The sequence below is a fragment of the Erinaceus europaeus genome, chromosome 10 (assembly GCF_950295315.1).
Source record: "Erinaceus europaeus chromosome 10, mEriEur2.1, whole genome shotgun sequence".
Lineage (NCBI taxonomy): Eukaryota > Metazoa > Chordata > Mammalia > Eulipotyphla > Erinaceidae > Erinaceus > Erinaceus europaeus.
This window is the reverse complement of record NC_080171.1, coordinates 44,276,348-44,297,832: the sequence shown is the minus strand read 5'-3', so window position 1 is coordinate 44,297,832 and position 21,485 is coordinate 44,276,348. Positions and strand designations below refer to the sequence as shown.

The 21,485-nt window shown below is 33.9% G+C and overlaps 1 long non-coding RNA gene across 2 annotated transcripts in view; it reads left to right on the top strand.

Annotated features, from left to right (window-relative positions):
* LOC132540732 (uncharacterized) overlaps positions 1-21,485 on the top strand; it is an 820,348-nt gene that overhangs the window by 169,626 nt on the left and 629,237 nt on the right. For both annotated transcript variants that reach the window (XR_009551890.1, XR_009551889.1), the window contains exon 2: positions 8,165-8,206. This is a non-coding gene — a long non-coding RNA (uncharacterized LOC132540732). The remainder of the gene's footprint in view (positions 1-8,164; positions 8,207-21,485) is intronic.

Here is a 21,485-nt window from a genome sequence, read left to right as displayed (position 1 = left end):
TCTGCATCTACTGAGATAATCATGTGGTTTTTGGCTTTGCTTTTATTGATGTGGTGAATGACATTGTTTGACTTACGGATGTTGAACCAGCCTTGCATTCCTGGGATGAATCCCAGTTGATCATGATGAACAATCTTTTTGATATGCAACTGTATCCGGTTGGCCAAGATCTTGTTTAATATTTTGGCATCTATGTTCATCAGAGATATTTGTCTGTAGTTTTCCTTTTTTGTTCTGTCCCTATCAGCTTTTGGTATCAGGGTGATGTTGGCTTCATAGAAGGTGGAAGGGAGTATTCCTGTTTCTTCAATCTTATGGAAAAGCTTAAGAAATATGGGTACTAACTGCTTCCTGAAAGTTTTGTAGAATTTATTTGTGAAGCCATCTGGTCCAGGACTTTTGTTGTTGGGGAGGTTCTTAATAACGGTTTCAATTTCTTTGTCTGTGATTGGTGAATTTAGATTTTGTAATTCTTCTTGGTTCAGTTTTGGAAGGGCACAGGCTTCTAGGAATTGTTCCATTTCTTCCAGATTCTCTAGCTTGGTGGCGTATAGTTCTTTATAGAAGTTTTGCAGGATTCTCTGGATTTCTGTGGAGTCAGTTTTGATATCTCCTGCATCGTTTACAATTCTATTGATTTGAGTCTCCTCTCTTTTTTTTGTTTGGTAAGTCTGGCTATGGGTTTGTCAGTTTTGTTTAATCTTTCAAGGAACCAACATTTGGCTTCATTGATCTTTTTTATGGTTCTTTTATTTTTGATGTTGTTTATTTCTGCTCTAACTTTAGTGATTTCTGTCCTTCTGGATGCTTTAGGGTTACTTTGTTCTTCTTCCTCTAAGTCCTTGAGTTGTGCCGTAAGGTCGTTCATTTGAGCTTTTCGTTGTTTAATATGTGCTTGTATGGTTATAAATTTCCCTCTCAGTACTGCTTTTGCTGTGTCCCAAATATTTTGATACGTTGTGTCTTCATTTTCATTTGTTTCCAAGAACATTTGAATTTCCTGCTTGAGTGAATCTCTGACCCAGTGGTTCTTAAGGAGTATGTTGTTTAGTTTCCAAATTCTGTGACTTTGAATAATTTTCTGTTTGTTGTTAAATGTTACTTTTACTCCACTGTGTTCTGAGAAGATACTTGGGATGATTTCAATGTTCTTGAATTTATTGATGTTGTCTTTGTGACCTAACATGTGGTCTATCCTTGAGTATGTGGTATGTCGATTTGAAAAGATGGTGTATTCCAGGTTTTTGGGGTGAAGGACTCTGAAAATGTCCAAGAGGTCTAGTCTGTCAATCTCTTCATTCAGTTCTCTTGTATCTTTGTTGGTTCTCTGCTTTGTTGATCTGTCTAAGTGTGAGTGTGGGTATTGAAGTCTCCCACTATTATTGTATTACTGTTGATGTATTTTTGAAATTCTTTCAGTACATGCTTGATATATTTCTATGGTCCCTCATTGGGTGCATAGATGTTAATGATTGTTAAGTCTTCTTGGCTGATTGATCCTCTAATCATTATGTAATGTCTTTGCCTATCTTTTATTACTTTATTTAATTTAAAGTCTATCGTGTCTGAGATGAGAATGGCTGTGCCTACCCTTTTTTATGGTCCATTAGCCTGTATGATAGTTTTCCATCCTTTCACTTTTAGTCTGTGTTTATCTTGTTGTGACAGATGGGATTCTTGCAAGCAGCATATGGTTGGATTATGTTTTCTGATCCATCCCCCAACTCTGTGCCTTTTGATGGGTGAGTTTAAGCCATTGACATTTATTGATATTATGGATTTAATGTATTGTAGTGCCATTGTTCAAAAAAAATTTTTTTTTGTTTGCTCTGATATATTGCCAGTATTATAGTGATGCTCTTGTTTATAAGAGGTCTTTTAGAGCCTCTTTCAGGGCCATTTTGGTGATGGTTGCCTCCTTTAACTGTTGTTTGTCTAAGAAGGTTTTGATCCCTCCATCTAGTTTGAATGAAAGTCTAGCAGGATATATTTTCCTTGGTTGAAACCCTTTTTCATTCAGGTCTCGATAGATATCTTGCCACTCTCTTCTAGCTTTTAGTGTTTGAGTGGAGAAATCTGCAGATAATCTTATGGGTTTTCCCTTGTATGTGACTTTTTGTTTCTCTCTTGTAGCCTTTAGGATTCTTTCTTTATCCTTACTTCTTCTCATTGTGACTATGATGTGTCTTGGTGTCTTCAGGTCTGGGTTGATTCTGTTTGGTATTCTCTGGGCCTCTTGAATCTTGATGTCCTTTCTGTTATTCAGGTATGGGAAGTTTTCTTCTATTATTTCCTCTAGAATGTTTGCTTCCCCTTCCTCTTTTTCTTCCTCTGGCGGGCCAATTATGTCAATGTTACTTCTTTTGAGATCATCCCATATGTCTCTGTTGTTGTTTTCAGTGTCTCTCAATCTTTTTTTAAACTCTTTCACCTCTTTCTTCGTTTTCTCTAACTCATCCTCTGTCTGACTAATTCTGTTTTCTGCTTCTGTTAGTCTGTTTTCCCTTGCCTCATCTCTTTCTTCATTACAGCTATTTCAGCTTTCAGTTCTCTAATTGCCTCAAGATAATCAATATTTTCCTTGGGGGTCTCAGATGTTGTTTCCCTAATACTGCCATTCCTTTCCTCCAATGTTGTTTTCATTTCTGTGATTAATAAGTTTATTATTGCTTGCATACTTTTCTTATCTATGTTTACTTCTGGCTGATTTGTAGTTTCTTCTGGCCTCTTGTCTTCATTCATTGGAGTAGCAGTTTTATTTGTTTTTGATATACCCATTTTTTTTTTATGTGTTTCTCTCTCTTTTTTTTATGCTCTGTTGTTCCTCAGTTGTTGTGTTTTGAGCACAAGCAACACTGTACTAAATACCTTTATGACAATTGCACTCACCAACCTCAGGAATTACAGTAGCAACTGAAGCAAGTATTGAAGCAGTTTAATCACTACCAGTTAGCCAAACAATTTCTGCAGTCCGTGAAAAAATAGTAACCACATCCCAGTGAAAAAGAAAGAGAAACGAATGAAGGGATAGCAAGAATAGACAGTTATGCAAATCTACTATCCACTGTATATTCTAGGGGTAAGAAGAGGGGATGGGGACTAGAGCAGAGATACACACATAGATACACACACTCTGTGTCAGATTTCTTCCCCAAAATAATTCACAAATTCGGGAAGGCAAAGAACAAGGAAGGAAGGAGTGTATGACAAGGTTAAAAAAAAAAGAAAAAAGAGACAAGTGATAGAAAAGGGAAAAGATAAGAAAAAGAGCTGTAATTAAAGAGCAGTGAAAAGAAAAAAACCCTCAGGACTAGATAAGGATGGCTGAAATAGACAGTTATGCAAATCTACTACACACTGTATATTCTAGGGGTGGCTAAAGGAGGAAGGGAAGTTGAGCAGAGACACTCACAGTGAGAGTCCACACTGAGTCAGAATTCTTCCCCAAAATATTTCCCAAATGTGTATCAGTGAATTCAAAAAAGCACACTGTTTGGTGGTGTGGGGGCTGGGGCCTGTGGCTTTGGAAGCTGTAGGATTAAGGAAGAAAGGATAACAAGAATGAGAAAAAGAAAAAAAAAAAGAAAGAGAGAAAAAAGAAAAAGATAAGAAATAGAACAGTCATAAAAAAGCAGTGAAGGGAAAGATTTTTTAAATTTATTTAACAGTCAAGTAGTCTTCGTTTAAGGCACTGTATATGCTATATTTTAATGTAAATATTCAATAGAAATGTACCTTCATTTTGCTTAACGTAACTTAGTTGTTATTTGGAAGCAACTAGAAAATAAGATGTTAATATTAAATTACCTTGTCACAAAGAGGATTTTGGTTATCTATTGAATGATTATGTAATACCAAATTTCTAATAATTTAAGGTAACAAGCTATTACTTAAACTAAATTATTTCAAATAGGATTGCATTTGACTTTGAATCTTGAACTTCTTGAAAAAAGTAATGCTAAAATGAGAAAAATCCATTAAATATATTCTAACACAGAAAAGCATATGCAAATAAGTTAATAGTTTCAGACTAGCATCCTGTGAAGTTTAGTGACTAATACCCACTCAAACTGTCTTTACCACATAAGTCCCATTGAAGTACTAGGTGGGAAATACTTATGTTGTTAATAATCAGAAGTATCCTAAATTAAGACTACTCAGTTTTCCCTGAGATATATTTACAGTATGTATATGTTATGAACTCAGTTTGAGAGGGACTGTGAAGAGCTGAGGCTGAAGAAGGTATCTATGTTTTCTGCTTAATCAGACAGTTTATCAACTTTGGCACATAGCTGATATTTGGATAGCATACATAGCTCTTTCTTGCTTGAGGCTCTTCTGTGCATTGTAGGCTATTTTGCAGTATCCCTGGTTTCTGCCTACTAGGTATCAGTAACATTTCTTTTGCTTCTAGTAATGGCAACCATAGATATCTTTAGAAATTTCTAAGCTCTCCTATTTGAGGAGACTATGGGAGAAAATTAACCATATTTAAAATCTGTGAGTTAGAATAATACTGATATGAATATATCATCATGTTTCTTTATACCACTACTTCTACCAGATCTTTAAATGTACAAAATAACTTATGTTCCTGGTGGGGTGAGGTGCATCAAGGTCTTCATTAATGATTTTTATAAATTGATTTAATAGTTTATAATAAAACATGTTCAAATTAAAATGCAATCTACCAAGTACCCATTTTTCAGGTTTGGCAATAGAATTTTCCTTTTTGACTCTGTTTTTTTCCCTGCACTTTTTTAGTTTTTCATTTTCTTATATTTTAAGTCATTTTTCTTCACATTTCTAACCAAAACTCAGTTAAATTAGACTCTTTGAAGAATAAATAGGTCATTGCTTTCCTTTACTCCTAAAACCAATCCCCTTGATATGTGTATATATGTTTCTAACAGAAAAATCAAAGCAAACAACTATACCTTTAATTTTTAGGTCTCACTACACCCAGTGGCTAGAATAACTGAAATATTAGAGGCTGCAAAATTGTTTCATCTGTTAAGTCCAGCTCTAGTTATGTGGATCTAAAATATAATTTTGTGATAACTTTATTCCAACTTGGCAGTGATGCTGAATACCCATACTTCCACTCCCATATATATTACATAATAGGATTTTAGGTTGGTTCAGTAGAAAATGTAAAGTACGTTCTTAGCACCAAAGATGAATAGTAAACTAGGAATATTAATTAAAATATGTTTAGAATATCCATATTCTGAATAATATTTTGAGGGACTATTCTTACTTTTAAAAGTTTTTTTTTGTTTTTATTTTTGTTTTTTAGCATTTGACACTTAATGACCATTTAATATGTTCCAAGAAGGGTTCTGAGCAATTCATTTGTATTCATTTAGTCTTTCCAATAACTTTATCCTAACTGAAAACTGAGTCTCAAAGAGGATTATGTAAATTATCTGAAGTCCTGGCTGGTAAGTAAATTAAGGAGCAAGATTCAAAACCAGAAAATGTGAAATTCTAGTTTTGTCTATAAAATAAAGAAGCTGTATGTGTACAAATTTTTATGTAGAAAATTCTGTCATTAAATATTTTAAATGTTTTTTAAATATTTATTTTATTTATTTATTCCCTTTTGTTGCCCTTGTTGTTTTACTGTTGTCGTTGTTGTTGGATAGGACAGAGAGAAATGGAGAGAGGAGGTGAAAACAGAGAGGGGGAGAGAAAGATAGACAGACACCTGTAGACCTGCTTCACCGCTGTGAAGTGACCCCCTTGCAGGTGGGGAGCCAGGGCTTGAACCGGGATCCTTGATCCGGTCCTTGTGCTTTGCACCACATGCGCTTATCCTGCTGTGCTACAGCCCAACTCCCCATTAAATATTTTTATACAAACTCTTTACATGCACATGTGTGTGCACGTAGTCTCTGTATATATACTTTTAAAGATTTATTTATTTTTTAATTTAATTTATTTATTATTGGGTAGAGACAGAGAGAAATTGAGAGAGGAGGGGGAGAAAGAGAAGGGAAAGTGACAGAAAGACACATGCAGCTCTGTTTCACCACTTGTGACCTGAGGTTTGAACCCAGATCCTTGTATTGTGGGTCTTAACCAGGTGCACCACCACCTGGCCCCTATACATGCTTTTTGTGATTGAATGATCACCACAGTAACATTCTAAGTTGACCAGTTTTGGTTATTTCCCATTTATGGTCACTCTGAGAAGTTTTTCTATTATAATACCGACAACCTCAAAACTAATAGATTTTATTAAATTCATTTTACTTAGCTATTCACTGCATGAGCCAAGGTTCTTTGAGTTTGTGAACTTTAATATTGAAGAAAACTGAATTTTATTTTTGCATTTTGGATGCTACTTATCATTCATGATGAAATTTATTCGAAATACTGCTAAAGATAGTAAAAGTGTTTATTTCATCTATTTTCCCCCAACATCTGGGAGTTTTAGGCATATAGGATATTAAAAAAATGAACAAGGTGTGTGCTTCTTTCATTCTACATTTAACCGAAGTTGTTTTCAGTAGTATCATATTTTCAATGAGAGTTCTTTGATTTAGTTTTGTGCTTTTATGTAGGTGGCTCTCTATATTTGGAAATTTGTCATTGAATCTAATAGAATAATGAAATGCAAAGAAATGATGAAAATATTGAGCTTTATTGTACCAATACATAATTCTATCTCCTCTTTTGATTTTAAAGTAATAAGGTTCCTTTGAACATATTTGAGTCTATTACCTGCACATACATTCTAATTCCACTTTATGAACAATTGAAACATTATCTCTGTGAAATTAATTCTCTAAACTTTAATTGGTGGTTTGCTTCTACTTTTTGATGAACAAACGTGGCTTTTATTATCATCATATCTATTACAACTGCTTCTTCCTCTTCCTATTTTGAACATAATATTTAATGTAACACTTCTAAAAGTGATTTCTCTGTTTTTCACTAAATTGACTTTTGTGTATCAGAAATTAAATGTCCCTGAATATTTTTTTCCATTCTGAAACAACTTTTTATTTAAAAAATAAAGAAACAGTTTATAGGAGAGTCAGAATAAAAGTGTTCTTGGAATATTTATATCCTGTCCATTTTTTTTAAATAAGCTTTAGCAAGTAAAACAAAAGATAGAACCTGTGTGCTGGCAAAATAGCTCAGTTGGATACTGTTCTTCTTTGCTATGTGCCTGTTCCAGGTTCAAGCTTATTCATTACCTCATTAAAGGAAGTTTTGATGCTATGATTTCTTTCATCCTTTTTCTACCTCTTTGAATCTATCTATCTATCTATCAAAATAAAAAAAGAAGCAAGGAAAGTAAGAAAAAAGCTTAAGGTAAAACTTCAAGGCAAAGATTTCTGGGGAAGTTGGGATAAGGGGGAGATGGTGGAGCTCTGGGGTTATGTTACATGATTGTGGGAAAATAACTAGGTTGGTTTGGCAGTTAAAAAATAGAAGAACTGGGTTGGGGGAGAAAGTGTCTTATAGACACCTATTGTGGGGAGATGAGAGGTTATACCTGTGTGTTAGCAATTGCACTATAAGTGATTAACCACCCCAATAAAATGGGGGAAAAAAGGGTAGAACTTTTTTTTTTTTTTTTTAACCAGAGCACTGTTCAGCTCTGGCTTATGGTGCTGCATGGGATTGAATCTGGGACTTTGGACACTCAGGCATGAGAGTCTGCATAACCATTATGCTATCTACCCTCCACCCTAGAACATGTTTTTACAGTTATCAGGTCAGATACATATTTTGAATAATGTTGAGTTTTAAACTGTTAGTTTTTTTTTCTTTCTTATTTATTTATTTATTTATTTTACAAGTCAGGGAATAACGTCAACATGATTCTGCCATTCTAGATGGACTCCTGTTATTTCTTTTTTAATTTAATATATAGAGATATATAAGGAGAGAGAATCAGAGAGAGGAAGAAGTAAAGAAGTGACATTATAACATCTGTCAATACAAATCCTGTAGGATATTCCTATGTGGTTGGGCCAGGGCACTATAACTCTATTTCTTGAACATGGTGAAGTATGTATTTTACAGTGTGAGCTATCTCCAGGCCCTAAATAAACTCTTCTTTTGTTTTAATTTTATATTGTGATATTTTTCCATCTGTTGTTTGTACTAAATATATTGATAAGCGTATGTATATTTTTTGCCTTAGGTTCCTGTCCTGAGACCACAGAAGGATGTGCCTTGGATTTAGGTATGAATATTTACGATATATTTCAAAAATTCTGCGTCAGTTATCTATAAAATGTTTAATGTCTGTGTTACAGTACTATTCCTACATTATGGGATCCTATTACATATTCATATATAAAGTTATACATTCTTTTATCTGGAAAATATTGTGCCAGTGAAAAAATATTTGAATTAGAAAAATCTGATTATTAAATACACAGCATTGCTTGGTCACAAGAAACCTTAATCCATACAACTGATAATGAAAGAAATGTTGGCCTTAATGCCCTTGCAAGTAAAACAATGTGACTAATCTAAGGTCACCAACAGTGTAACTATTTTAAGGTCACTGAGATGTATTTAATACAATATTCAATTGTACTATGACTTCAATATTGCAGTAGGATATATGTCACTTAAATTATCAGTCAAAAACTGCCTAAGCTTGGCAAGGTTTTGGTGGAAGGAGACCAATTAGTGAAATTAGTTCCAAATTGAAGGTCAATTTGAAAAGAAGAAACAAGCAGAAATTACACAACTCAGAATCATGTATTTGCACTGTATGAAAAACAATTAAATCAGGTTAGTATTAGACACCAATTATTTTAATGTTAAATGTTATTCTTTTTGAAGTACAAATAGCAGCTGAGGGAATATCTCAGCTAGTATAATACAAGACTTGCCTTCCTGAGGCTCCCAATTTATCTCAGACACCCATGTATCAGAATGTTTCTCTTTCCTTCTTTCCTTCCTCCTGTCCTTTCTCTCTCTTATTTTGGTCTTTTCTCTTTTATATGTAACCATGTTTTTATTTTTTATTTTTTACAATTTAAGTGATTTTTAAGTGTGGATAAAGATTAATAATTGTAGCATCCTTGAATCCTAACCAGGGGTTGAAAAGTAAATTAAAAGTACCTATCATACGGAGGTGTTAAACAATAAATCTCTATATAGAGTGCATACTTTGCCATGCGCTAGGGACACATGGAAGCATCTGTTTGGGGAAACATTGTGAACAGTAGAGCAGTGTCATGATGTCTCTCCTCTCTGTTTCTTCTCTCTCCTTTTCTTTCTCTAACCTTTTATAGAAATGAAAAGGGAGTCATCTGGGTGTGGTAGTATTGTGTAGGCATATAAGCCCAGTTATAGTCCAAGTGATAACAGAAAAATAAAAGTAGTGTGAACTTGATAGGAAAAGGCCAAAAAAAAAAGAGATTATTTTGGGGTGGGGGGGTTATTCAGGTGAGAACCTTCATGTACAATTACACCACTCTACAGCATTAACCCCCATCCAGATAGAGAATAACAGAGAGAGGGGAAAATAGGGACAGACATATTGATTAATAAAAAATGGATCTCAATATTAACTCTATTTAAACCAATTATTTTATGGAGAAAGTAGCAAGAATAAAATTGCTTAACTAGCATATAAAGAACTTAAGTGATCTTTAGAATAAAGTGTTTACATATTTATCATTTTAATCATGTTCAAAACGTGGTTTATAGTCTGCCACTTTACTCATATGAACAGTTGTTCTTTAAGCATATTTATATGCATAATGGATAATTATCTGAAATTAAAATTTGAAAACGCTCAGATTTTTTTCTTGATCATATTTTCAGGTATTTTTTCTCATACTTATTTTCAGTCCCAATTGAGAAACTGGTGTGATTTTAGAATATCCAAGGAAAATATCGCCAGCTGAAGTGCACAGCCAGATAGGGAATGAATGGCTCAAGGCACAACTCTCTGGTGTGTCAAGACTTTGGCATGACATTTGCCAGGGAACTAAATCAAACATAGCACAATGCAAATAATCTCAGTTTCCCATAGATGTGCAGTCTTAAACTCAAGCCTGATGTTAGCATTACTACTATCCCCCATATATTAAGAGGAGTGACATTTCTGGCTGTGAATTGAAAACCAGGTCATTTTCTAGGTGTTCGAGCAGTGTGAGGGAGTGGAAGGATCATGGCTTTGAAATCAGACTTTTTAGGGTGTGGAGTGCAACTCTAACATACTAGTTGTGGGATCCTGAAATAGCTCCAAGAGATACTATAACACAGGAATTTCCTCAAGTGGGGTCAGAAGTCAGGCTCATGTCTAGTTATATGGTTGGTAATTAAGCACACTCCCTGGGGGCTATCTTGTTGACCTCATTAATAATTTTTCACAGTGGTTTTTGTGGGCATTAAAATTATATAAATTCCCCAAAAGCATATCTTGCACAGTACATTTAATTAACAATAATTTCTGCCTTCCTTTTTCTGTAATGAACTGGTATATTAAACTTTTTAATAATCTTGATAGTTCTGTTAGTAAAAGAGGGGTCACTTTAATATACATTTGCAAGTTTAAGTTACATAAACACATACTGTGGGAAATGTTTGACTTTACCTTATATAAGAGTTTAGTTTTAAAATTTTTAGTTATTAAAAGTTTCATATGCTTCTATGTTCTGTGTGTTGTACAGGAGTTTTCTTTTGATATGTTTAATATAATGTCATATTATGCTTATGTGAGCAAAGAAAGCTATATTATAAAGTTCAGATACTTTATAAAAATTACACTTGTATAACATGCCCCAAGTACTTTAGTTCAGTTGTTGATTCAATCCCATTTTGACAAATTACTGTGTTGTATACTATATTAGGTGAAAAAATGGAAAAAGGTATGATTTTTGCCTTCAAAGTAATTATAATCATAGAGGTGAGGAAGCACATAAATATATAATTTTAACATTATTTTGTAATATATTAATTAGAGATATGCAAATGAAGGGGGTATATAGAAATGTCACTTTTATTATAAAAATCAATTTATGTAGTGCTGGGTTATAAACTCAAGTTTTCCCTCTACTAAGCATGATGGCACTAAGCAGTCTCACCACCCACGTTTATTCCATATTTCGAGAGAGATAGAGAGAGAGAGAGAAAGAGAGAGAGATAGAGACTATTCCACCATCCGTGTACTTTTGCCTGGTACTTTTCCTGGTACTACTGTATAGTTCTTAGGATCAAATCTAGGACTTGGCACATAGTAAAATATACAGCTTAACCACTGAGCCAACTCCTGAGCTAGAAAAGTAATCCTAACCAAATTGATCATCTAGAGCACTTGACTGATCAAGTATCATGATAGGTAATGATCAGTTGATCAGATATCACTCAATTATAAAGATTATGAGACTACACACATGTTAAGAAAAAAAAAAAAAACAAACAGAAAAATCTTCCCCTGGCAGAGGACTTCACCAATGTATCCTGGACCCCCACCTCTCCAGAGCCCTGCCCCACTAAGGTAAGATAGAAACAAACTGGGAGTATGGATCAATCTGTCAATGCCCATGTTCAGCAGAGAAGCAATTACAGAAGCCATACCTTCCACCTTCTACATCCCATAATAATCCTGGGTCCATACTCCCAGAGAGATAAAGAATAGGAAAGCTTGCATTGAAGGGGGTGGGATATGGAACCCTGGTGGCAGGAAATGTGTGAAATTTTACCCCTCTCGTCCTGTAGTTTTATTGATATTTTCTGTTCTTTATTTTATAAATAAATTAAATTTAAAAAGAGTTGCAAAAAAAAAACCAGGAAAATCATTTAGCAATCTATGAATCTGAACTAATGCAGCTATAGTAGTCAACAGGAAATTAATTTGAGATGGATGTGTAAAATCTTTCCCATTATTCTTAATACTAAAGATCTAATTATTTTTTAGTTTTAAAATATTTTTATTTATTTATTATTGGATAGAGACAGAGGGAAAGTGAAAGAGGATGGGGAGATAGAGAGAGAAAGAGACAGACACCTGCAGGCTTGCTTCACTACTTGTGAAGTTTTCTATCTTCAGGTGAGTACTAGGAACATCAACCCAGGTCCTTGCACATTGTAACATGTGCCCTTAACGAGGTGTACTACCACTTAGCTCTAATCTGATTTCTTCTTCTTCTAGCGTTTGCCCTTCTTCCGTAGCCAGTCAACAGCAAAGCTGTCAGGAGCTGCTTGTTGCTGGCTTTGAAAGTGACTGGAATCCATGTGGATTCAGAGGCTAGGAAGGATCTTCAGTTTCCCCAATGAATGGGTACTCACGGGATGCACCACGAGAAGGTCGATCCAATGCAAACCACTAATCTGATTATTTTTATGAAAGGCAGATATAAGGGGAGAGAGAGAGAGGTCAGTTCTGGCATATTATGATGTTGGGAATATAACCTTTGACCTTTGGGGCATCAGATGTAAAAGTCTGGGTCACTACTGCAGCAGTATATTCTTGATCCCCATTTTGTTATTAAAAGTATGAATTTTAATATAATTAGGTTTATGTGTAATATAATATCGTAGTTCTATATATTTGTGATGTTAAGAAAACAGATTATCTATTAAATAGTGCATAATCTGTTAAAATAACATTTAGAGTAAGATATTTTACTATGGTTGTACAATGGTAGAATACACATGCTACCATGTACAGGACCTAGATTTGCACCCCCACTTCCTACCTGAGGATGGCATAATTCACAAGTGGTGAGGCAAGTCTGCAGGTGTCTTTCTATCTCTCCCTCTATCTCCTCCCTTCTCAATGGCTCTCTACCCTATTAAATAAATTACAAAGTGAAAAAATGGCTACCTGGAGTGGTAGATTTGTAGTGCAGCACCAAGCCCCAGCAATAACCTTTGTAGTAATTTAAAAAGTAATAGTAATATTTAAGTGTAGAATTGTATTATGGTGCTACACTATAAAATTCAGTAAAAGAATCCATATACTATGCTTAGAATATTATAAATATTAAAAGTATGTTAAGTAGAATAATAAACTTACTTGACTCACTTTTTAATCCAAGTGTTATTAGTTCAAGAAAATACAATGAAATGCTGATCAGAGTCAACAGAATAGGAATAGGAGTAGGAGTAGGAATAGGAGTAGAAGTAGGAGTAGGAGTAGGAATAGGAGGAGGAAGAGGAAGAGGAAAAGGAAGAGGAATAGACTGAAGAAGACTTTAAAGACTTTGAGTTGCTTAGGTGTTAATATATCTTAAAGAACTCAGTGGTCCCAAATGACTAGTAAAACCCTTATTTATCTTTGTTTTTCCACATAGTGCCAATGGCTAAAATAATTTCCAATAAAAAGTTAGTACAGAAAGATTATACAAAGAAGGAAAATGTAGGAAAAAATTTCCTAATCTGAAAATATGCATTTAGTTACTATTATTATTATTATTTTAACCAGAGCACTGCTCAGGTCAGGTTTATAGTGGTACTAGTGACTGAACCTGTGACTTTGGAACCTCTTTGCATACCTACTATGCTATCTATATCCACCCAAGAATCGAGAAATTTATGAGGAAAAGGAAATAGTTTTCTTTAAGATATGAAGGAACAAAATGAAAGAACTGACAGCATTAGCCTAGGACTAATTATTTTCCAATTTACTGTTATAAGTAATCTTAATTATGTGATTTTTTAAAGTATCATTGGCATAGAAAAGGAAATTTATAAAACATGTGAAATGTTAAATTATGATAAGCATATATTTAATATGGAAATATATGTAAATTTAATTATAGGTATAAGTCTATATAAATGAATTCATATTCTACATTGGATATAACTGTGAAAGTATTTTCACCAAAATGAGAGCAGTAATTGCTACTCTTTATTGGAACTTATGATTTTTTTTTATTTGCCTCTGTATTCTTTTCTATAACTGTTAAGGTTTTCTACATGTGCTCTCTTACAGGAACAAAATTAAAACTGTATTTTTTTTAGTAACAATGGCACAGTGCAAATTACTGTTTGAAGCTTTTCCCATCTTTCCCTAATAGTTGCTGGAATGATGAACCCTTTAAAATTGTCAGAATTGGGGACTGGGAGATGTTTTACTCAGTGTTGCACACATCTTATCTTGCACCTAAGACCTGGGGCCAAGCCTCTGGTAACATGTGGGAACTTCATGAAGTGTGAAGTGATGCTGTTTCTTTTTTGTCTCTGTATCTATCGGATATTAAAAGAAAAAAGAGTGTGTCAGGTACAGTGTTCTTCTGCAGGTACAAAGTTCTTGCACCAAAATAAAAAAAAAATCAAAATTACTTTTAATCTATAGCAGTGACTTTGTTAGGGTTTCCAAAGAAGAAATAATAAAATAGTAGATATCATTATCTTCTAAAGCCATAAATAGGATTTATTATATATGCCTGGTAACACACAGTAAAATTATTGTCAATAGTTTCTGTTTATTTTAATATTTTTTTGCTTATTTATTTAATTTGATATAACAGAGAAATTAAGAGTGGTTGGAGAAATGGGGAGAGAGAGAGAGATAAAGAGGGGGGAAGGGAGAGGGAGAAGGAGAGGGAGAGGGAGAGGGAGAGAGAGAGAGAGAGAGAGAGAGAGAGAGAGAGAGAGAGAATGAGAATGAGACATCTGTAGCACTACTTCATAACTCATGAAGCTTCCTACCAGGAGTTGGGGCTGGGAGCTGTGGACTTGAACCAGATTCTTGAACCATATTCATGGTAACCTGTGTGTTCAAGCAGGTATGCCACCACCTGGCCCTATCAGTTTCTTTTTCTTTTACTCAATTTGTCAAGTTTCTAAAAATATTTTCCCATAAGACACAAGTAGACCAACTTCTAATTCTTCAGAAATTACACAAATAATAACATACTTATTTATCATAAATGAAGTGGCAAATTTTATACACTTTACTATAATTAAAATTCACTTTTTCTGTTTCTAATACTTTGTTGCTCATATGTCCTTCACTGGCCTTCTTAATTGAAGGATTATATCTCTTACAACTTCTGTTAAGATTCTGAAACATGAATGTCTTCATAGGAATCATCAGAAAATCTTGTGTAATATGTAGGTTCTTAGATCTCTTTCCAAGGTTTCTTATTAGTTAAGTCTAGAATGAGGTCTGGGCATTTTGAGGTATAATATTATAATTATATTGAGGCATATGATTCATGGATTTCACTTTGAAAAACACTAAAATCTTTATAGCTCCCAATGTTTAACCTGTTTGAAAACCTGTAATTAAGAAAAAATAATTTCTTCCAGTAATTTTATTTTAAAGCACCTGTAATTCTTTAAACTCCTCTCCTTGAAGATGTACTTAGTGACTCAGGTGGAAGATGACAGCTTATCCATCATAATAATCACATAAATTTTCCCCAAATCCAAATGTGGAAAAGACTGAGGGATCTGTTTTTCATTCCATTTATTAAATAGAATGAATATAATCCAACTGCTCAGAACAAATAGAAGGATCACATTTCTAATTAAGTTTTGTGATTATGCTAATTTGAGTTTACTGAAAGTTTTGTTAGCAATAAATTATTTTAAACACAGTATATTATCTTTATTATAATAAATATATAATAACACTTAATTTAAACTTATATGTACTCTTTTGTTTAAATTATCTCAGGGATTCTAACATACACCCCAAACATCTTTGTGAAAACTGACACAAGCTGCTGTTATGTGTCACTGTTTACATGAGATTGAGTCACTGAAATAAATGAGTTGAAGAGGGTCATAGAGTCAATGACTAAATTGGAACAAACACTGCATTTTTTAACTCCTTGGCCAGTAATATGTTAACAAATTCTGTTGTATCTCTTCCTAGAATAATCATTCAGTTTTTAAGAAAAATTTTCACTATGGGACATGCAAAAATTTATATCTTTTTTATCAGTGAAAACTGAAGTAGAAAATAAATATCAAGTTAATTCCTAGTTTTCAAAAATAATTGAATCATTCCTTCAATGTCTTTGTCACCACCACTATTTCAGAGAACACTTAATTCTGTTTATTTATGTATTTGTGAATTTTGTCATTGAGCCATGAATTCATTGATTTATTCATATATAATTTACTGAACTACTATGTATATTTTTTCTCTATTAATAACATATAATCTTTTTTCCTTGGTTTGTACTGTTTGATAAATACACAGACACAGAGAAAAATCTAATTATGTAATATTTTTGAAAGATTTATTTATGACAGAAACTAGGAAAAACAGTCATCAAAGTATTGCTCTGGTTCGGCATAAGGTGGTCGTAGGAATTCAACCTCTAGCTTCTGGTAGACTAGGTATATAAGTTCTGTCCTCTAGTAGACAGACTATCTCTTCAATGATAAAATATTATTTTGTCATCAAACTAAAAATTGCATGAAAATGGTGTATATATATAATCACTGAATCTGTTAGCACATATTTGGAAATTCTTCTAAAAAACTGGAAAGTTGAACTAGAGTTTGAAGAAAGGGCAAGGATTTACATGAATTCAAGATCAGGATAGGGACACACAAGGGGAAGACAAAGGAAAACCCTGAACATAGTATATTCGTATCCCATCCAGAAAATAATGGAAATGGAAATCTGTGGATTTAAATTTTAGGGAATCAGTGCATTTGTTAAGTTTTGAACAACATTTATACAGTATCCTTCCCTTTTGTTGTCCTGACATCCTTCAGTGAGACAGATGACATTCAGACCACACCATGAACTCACCTGATTAAAAGTATCATTATTCTGGAAATTCTATTGATTTAGAAAACTATAACTCTATTATACAATAATTACAAACAAGCACAAAAGAGAGCTGTTGTTTAGAAATTGTAAAAATAAACAAAGGGAATGATCACTTTCTAAGTTGGCTTTGTATGATTCAGCCTGAAGGGTATTTTTGCAACCAAGTAGTAAGCCCTCAAAATATAATGGAAACACTGACAGACACTTAACTATACCAGCTCTGGTGGGTGCAGCCATAACTCATTTCATAATACAAATTGATATGTTGTCCAGAGGGGTCTGTGCACTGGTGTTATTGAGTGTCTTTTGAAAACTTCTGGTTCTGGGCTATGAAGTTGCAAAATGAAACTGAATGATTCTCTCTGAAATAGATTCTGAACTGGGCCCCTCAATTACAGTAGCAATATCCTAAGGGCAGTTTACATGGAAATATCATATAAAGACTGGAAATACAAAACAATGTACCAAAGTGAAAAAAGCAAACAAAGTTTGTGTTTTATTAAAAGTTAATATTTCTTTTTACAAGGTCTATTTAAAAGCTGAGCAAACCAGAGATGAAAGAGGGCAACTTGCTTTAATTTAAGTGGGGTTAGTTGTTAAACAGGTTATGAGTACACTCTATATTTGCACAATCATGTGGCAGGCCAAAGTTCAGCTATCCCAGTAATCATGCTGCCAAAGTGCCCTACTTGTTTTATAATGTAATGCAAATGACTTCAGTCTGAGATAGCCATTTTCAAATAGCATTTAGGGCTTTAATGACTTGTCCTAGAAAGGTCCTGCCAGGCCACATTTAATGGATCATCTAAACAATGTAAAAAGATTTATTTAAATTTATTATACCGTTCATAATTTTGGTGTGACAATAATTGTCCTCTGTCCCCACTACTGTTCTCTTCTCTAAGTGGTAGATTTGAATTTTATTTATTGAAAATGCTATAATGTCAGCTTATCCTCTCTGGATATGAATTCCCCTCAAATTTGGTCTGATAATTCCATGTGCAGAAATCGGGTTCTGACAATTGTGAAAGATCTACAGAAACTGAAAATAGTGCTCACAAAATCTTAAAAGGCACACTCATTTTTCAACAGGAAATTAAAAGATAAGGATTTTCTAGTGTCAGCTTTTCTAATGTAGCTATGCAACCTTGAGTTCATTATAACCTCTAAACGCCTCAGTTTTCTCATCTCTAAAATGAAGGTCACGACTATATCTTACATCCTTTAATGTTGTTCTATGGCACCAGTTAAGCCAACTAATGAATTACTTACATACTAAACTCTACATTAAGCCTTATGGAAAAGCATAACTGGCAAGATTTTCCTCTCAATTACTTGTGCTAATAGGGGCCAAAATGGCATGGATACATTAAATTCACAGATAATCCCCAAACTTCAATTTAGCTAAATGTTCCAACCTCTTCTCCTGCCAAACCATTTACAAGGGATTCAAACAATTAGCACAAACTGGCATGCGATTTATCTTCTTTATAATTCCTGTCTTCCCTACAAGCTTATATTAGGATATTCAATATCTAAATTTCCAAAAATAGAAATGAATAGTGAATCCAGTACAGTAGTTGCATTTTCTACTAATTAGTTTTGTTTCAAAATATTTGAGAGCTTATTTTTATTAACAATAATTTATTAAGGGTTTATTCTTTATCAGTGTTTTTAATAAATCATTTTATTGAACCTTACAGTTATTGCTATGAAATGGTATGTTTATTTTTAGGGATAGTATGGCCTGGTACCACAAAACAAATGGGTTAAACATCAGATATGTGTTGTCTGAAGGTTGAAGGTCTGAAACCAAGGTGTCAGTAACACTAGTTCCTTCTGAAGGCTATGATAGAAATATACTGCATGATTCTCTCATAGATTCTGTTGGCATGGGGAAATCTGTGGCATTCTTCTGTCTTGTAAATGTTTCAATTCAGTATAAACCTTCATCTTCATAAGATGTTCTGTCTCTTTTTAAATTGGTATTTTAAAACTTTGTTTAGCATTGGTGTACAGTATCATAAGATTTTAGGAGTATCATTTCACAACCATACCCAAATGTTTGTATAACTCACTGTACCCACCAGCAAAGAACCCAATAACCATCACACTATATGGAACCTTTCTGTACTTCACTCCTTTCCACAAATTTTAGAGTTCATGAATAAGTTTGGTCATTATTGCTTTAGGATACTTGTTTTTTTTAGTTATTCATATTCTACATGTGAGTAAATATGAATAAAAAAAAAGATGGAACTGAAGGAGATTATGATAAGTGAAATAAAGACATGAAAGGCACCCATTTCTCTTTCTCTTTACATTTCTTTTTTTTAATTACCAACAAGGGTTATGGCTGGGGCTCAGTTCCTGCACAACAAATCAACTGCTTCTGGTAGCCATATATTTCTTTGATTTCTTATTTATGCATAGAGACAGAGAGAAATTGTTAAGGAAGGAGGAAGTAGAAAGGGAGAGGGTAGAGAGAGAGAAAGAGAGAAAGAGAGAGAGACCTGTAATACTGCTTCACTGCTTATGAAGCTTCCCCCGGGTTGGTATATATTCAAGGCTTGAACTCATATTCTTTTTTTTTATTCTTCTTTTTTTTTCATTCTTCTTTTTTTTTCAGAATTTCATTTTACCATCTTGTTTAATGATTAGATACTATTAAATTTAATATGTATTTTGTAGCTTTCCTGTCCATTCATCTGCTGATGGGTTGATTTCATATTTTGTCCATTGTGAACAGGAGCACATATATACTTTTGAATTAGTATTTTTAACCTTATAATATATACCTGAAAATGATATTTTAGGAAGTTAAGTTATTTCCATTTCTCCAAGAAAGCTTTGTACTATTTTTCATAGTAGTTGTACCAATTTTCATTTCCACTCAGTGTACCTTTTTGTCTACCTCACTAGAAAGCTCTCCTGTTAGTATTTTTGATATAATTGATTCTCACCAGAATGAGATGGTATACTGATCTGGTTTTATTCCTCACATAAGTAATACGCAATATTATTTAAGACTGTGGGATATACTTAAGTTTGCTTTGGATATGTGTTTAATCATAAATTGAGGAGAGGGCACAGAGAGGGAGAGGGGAGGGCTACAATACTTGCTGCTTTGCCACTAGAAGCATTCCACCTGCAGGTGGGGAGCAGTGGTTTGAAACTCAGGTTCTTGCACATGCTAATGTGTGCACTTAACCAAATGCACCATTGTTAGGTCCCCAAGATTCTCAATACTTTGCCAAATTACTTCTTTTTAAGTAATAATGTTGTAGAAACCTGGATATGACTCTGTGAATAGGTCTAAGGGCCATTCCCTTGAAGTCTGGTCTACCGAATAAAATCACCTTGGAAAAACCAGGGAAATTCCATTGATCAGGCAAGCAAACTTTACTTGAAGGAAAGATAGATTGCATGCTTACACACTTTATTCAGTGAAAAGCAACTAAGTAAATGCAACCTGTTGATTTAAGTTGGCCTTTTTATATTCCCATATGTCTTTCCCTGGAATGAACTTTTCTTTAAAAAATTGTTATCTTACTTATTGGATAGAGACAGCCAGAAATTGAGACGGAAGGAGATATGGAGGGAGAGAGACAGAGAGACACCTGCAACACTGCTTCACCACTCACAAAACTTTCCCTCTGCAGGTGGGGACTGGGGGCTTGAACCTGGGTCCTTGTTCATTGTAATACGTGCACTTAACCAGGTGCACCACCACTGGGCCCCAGGAATGAACTTTTTAATTGATCATTTAAATCACTTTGCTCTTTTCTATTGGACATCTCTTCTTCAGGTGCTTGCTACTTTCTGCAGCCCTGCTTACTCTTTTTCCCATCCTAGGGTTTTTGTAGAGAAAGACAAGGGTCTTGTAAGTAATTCTATAATGTCTATGCATTACCCTAAATTTTTCTATAACAATACTAATATATTACAAATTATTATAATTTTAAGAATTACTTAATAAACATGAGGGTGTTAAAATGAAATCTCTTTGGGAAATTAAGGAGAATTAGCTTTTCACAATTTGATGTGACTCCATTATGATCCCACTTTTCTTTAAAGAACACACTATGAAATTTGTTACAGTGAAAAAAATAGCAGTTTTGATGTAGAACTGCATAAAATAAGTAATTTACATATGTGTTTACTCAAAAAAGAGAAATTATGATAAAGACATCTTGGTTTGTTCTGTCTAAATTAAAAAAATCTGATTACTTTTTATTGTCAACCATATGGTTAATTTCTGTAATTCTAGACTTGTTTTTGGTTTTCTTTGTAATTGGAAAAGGTGAAGCCATACAGTGGCACACTGAGGAGCAAGTATATGTTACCATGTACTTGGTAATCTGGCAAGGACCTAGGCTTAAGCCATTAGTTAGCACCAGGAGTGAGGAAGAGTTATGAATGGTGAAGCAGTGATACCTGTCTCTTTCTTTCTTCCCCTTCCCCCTCAATTTCTCTAGTTATATCAACAAAAATAATTGGAATAAAAAGTACTGCTGGGAGTAGATGATTCATTTTGCAGGTACCAAGCACCAGTGATAATCCTGGTGATAATAATAAATGAAATATATAGGGCTGAGCAATGGTGCACCTGCTAAGTGAAAATGTTACAATGCATAAGGAAGGACCCAGATTCAAGACCCTGGTCCCCATCTGCAGGGGAAAGCTTCTCAAGCAGCAAAGCAGTGTTGCAGCTCTCCCGCCTCTTATTTTCCTCCCAATTTCTCCCTGTCACTAG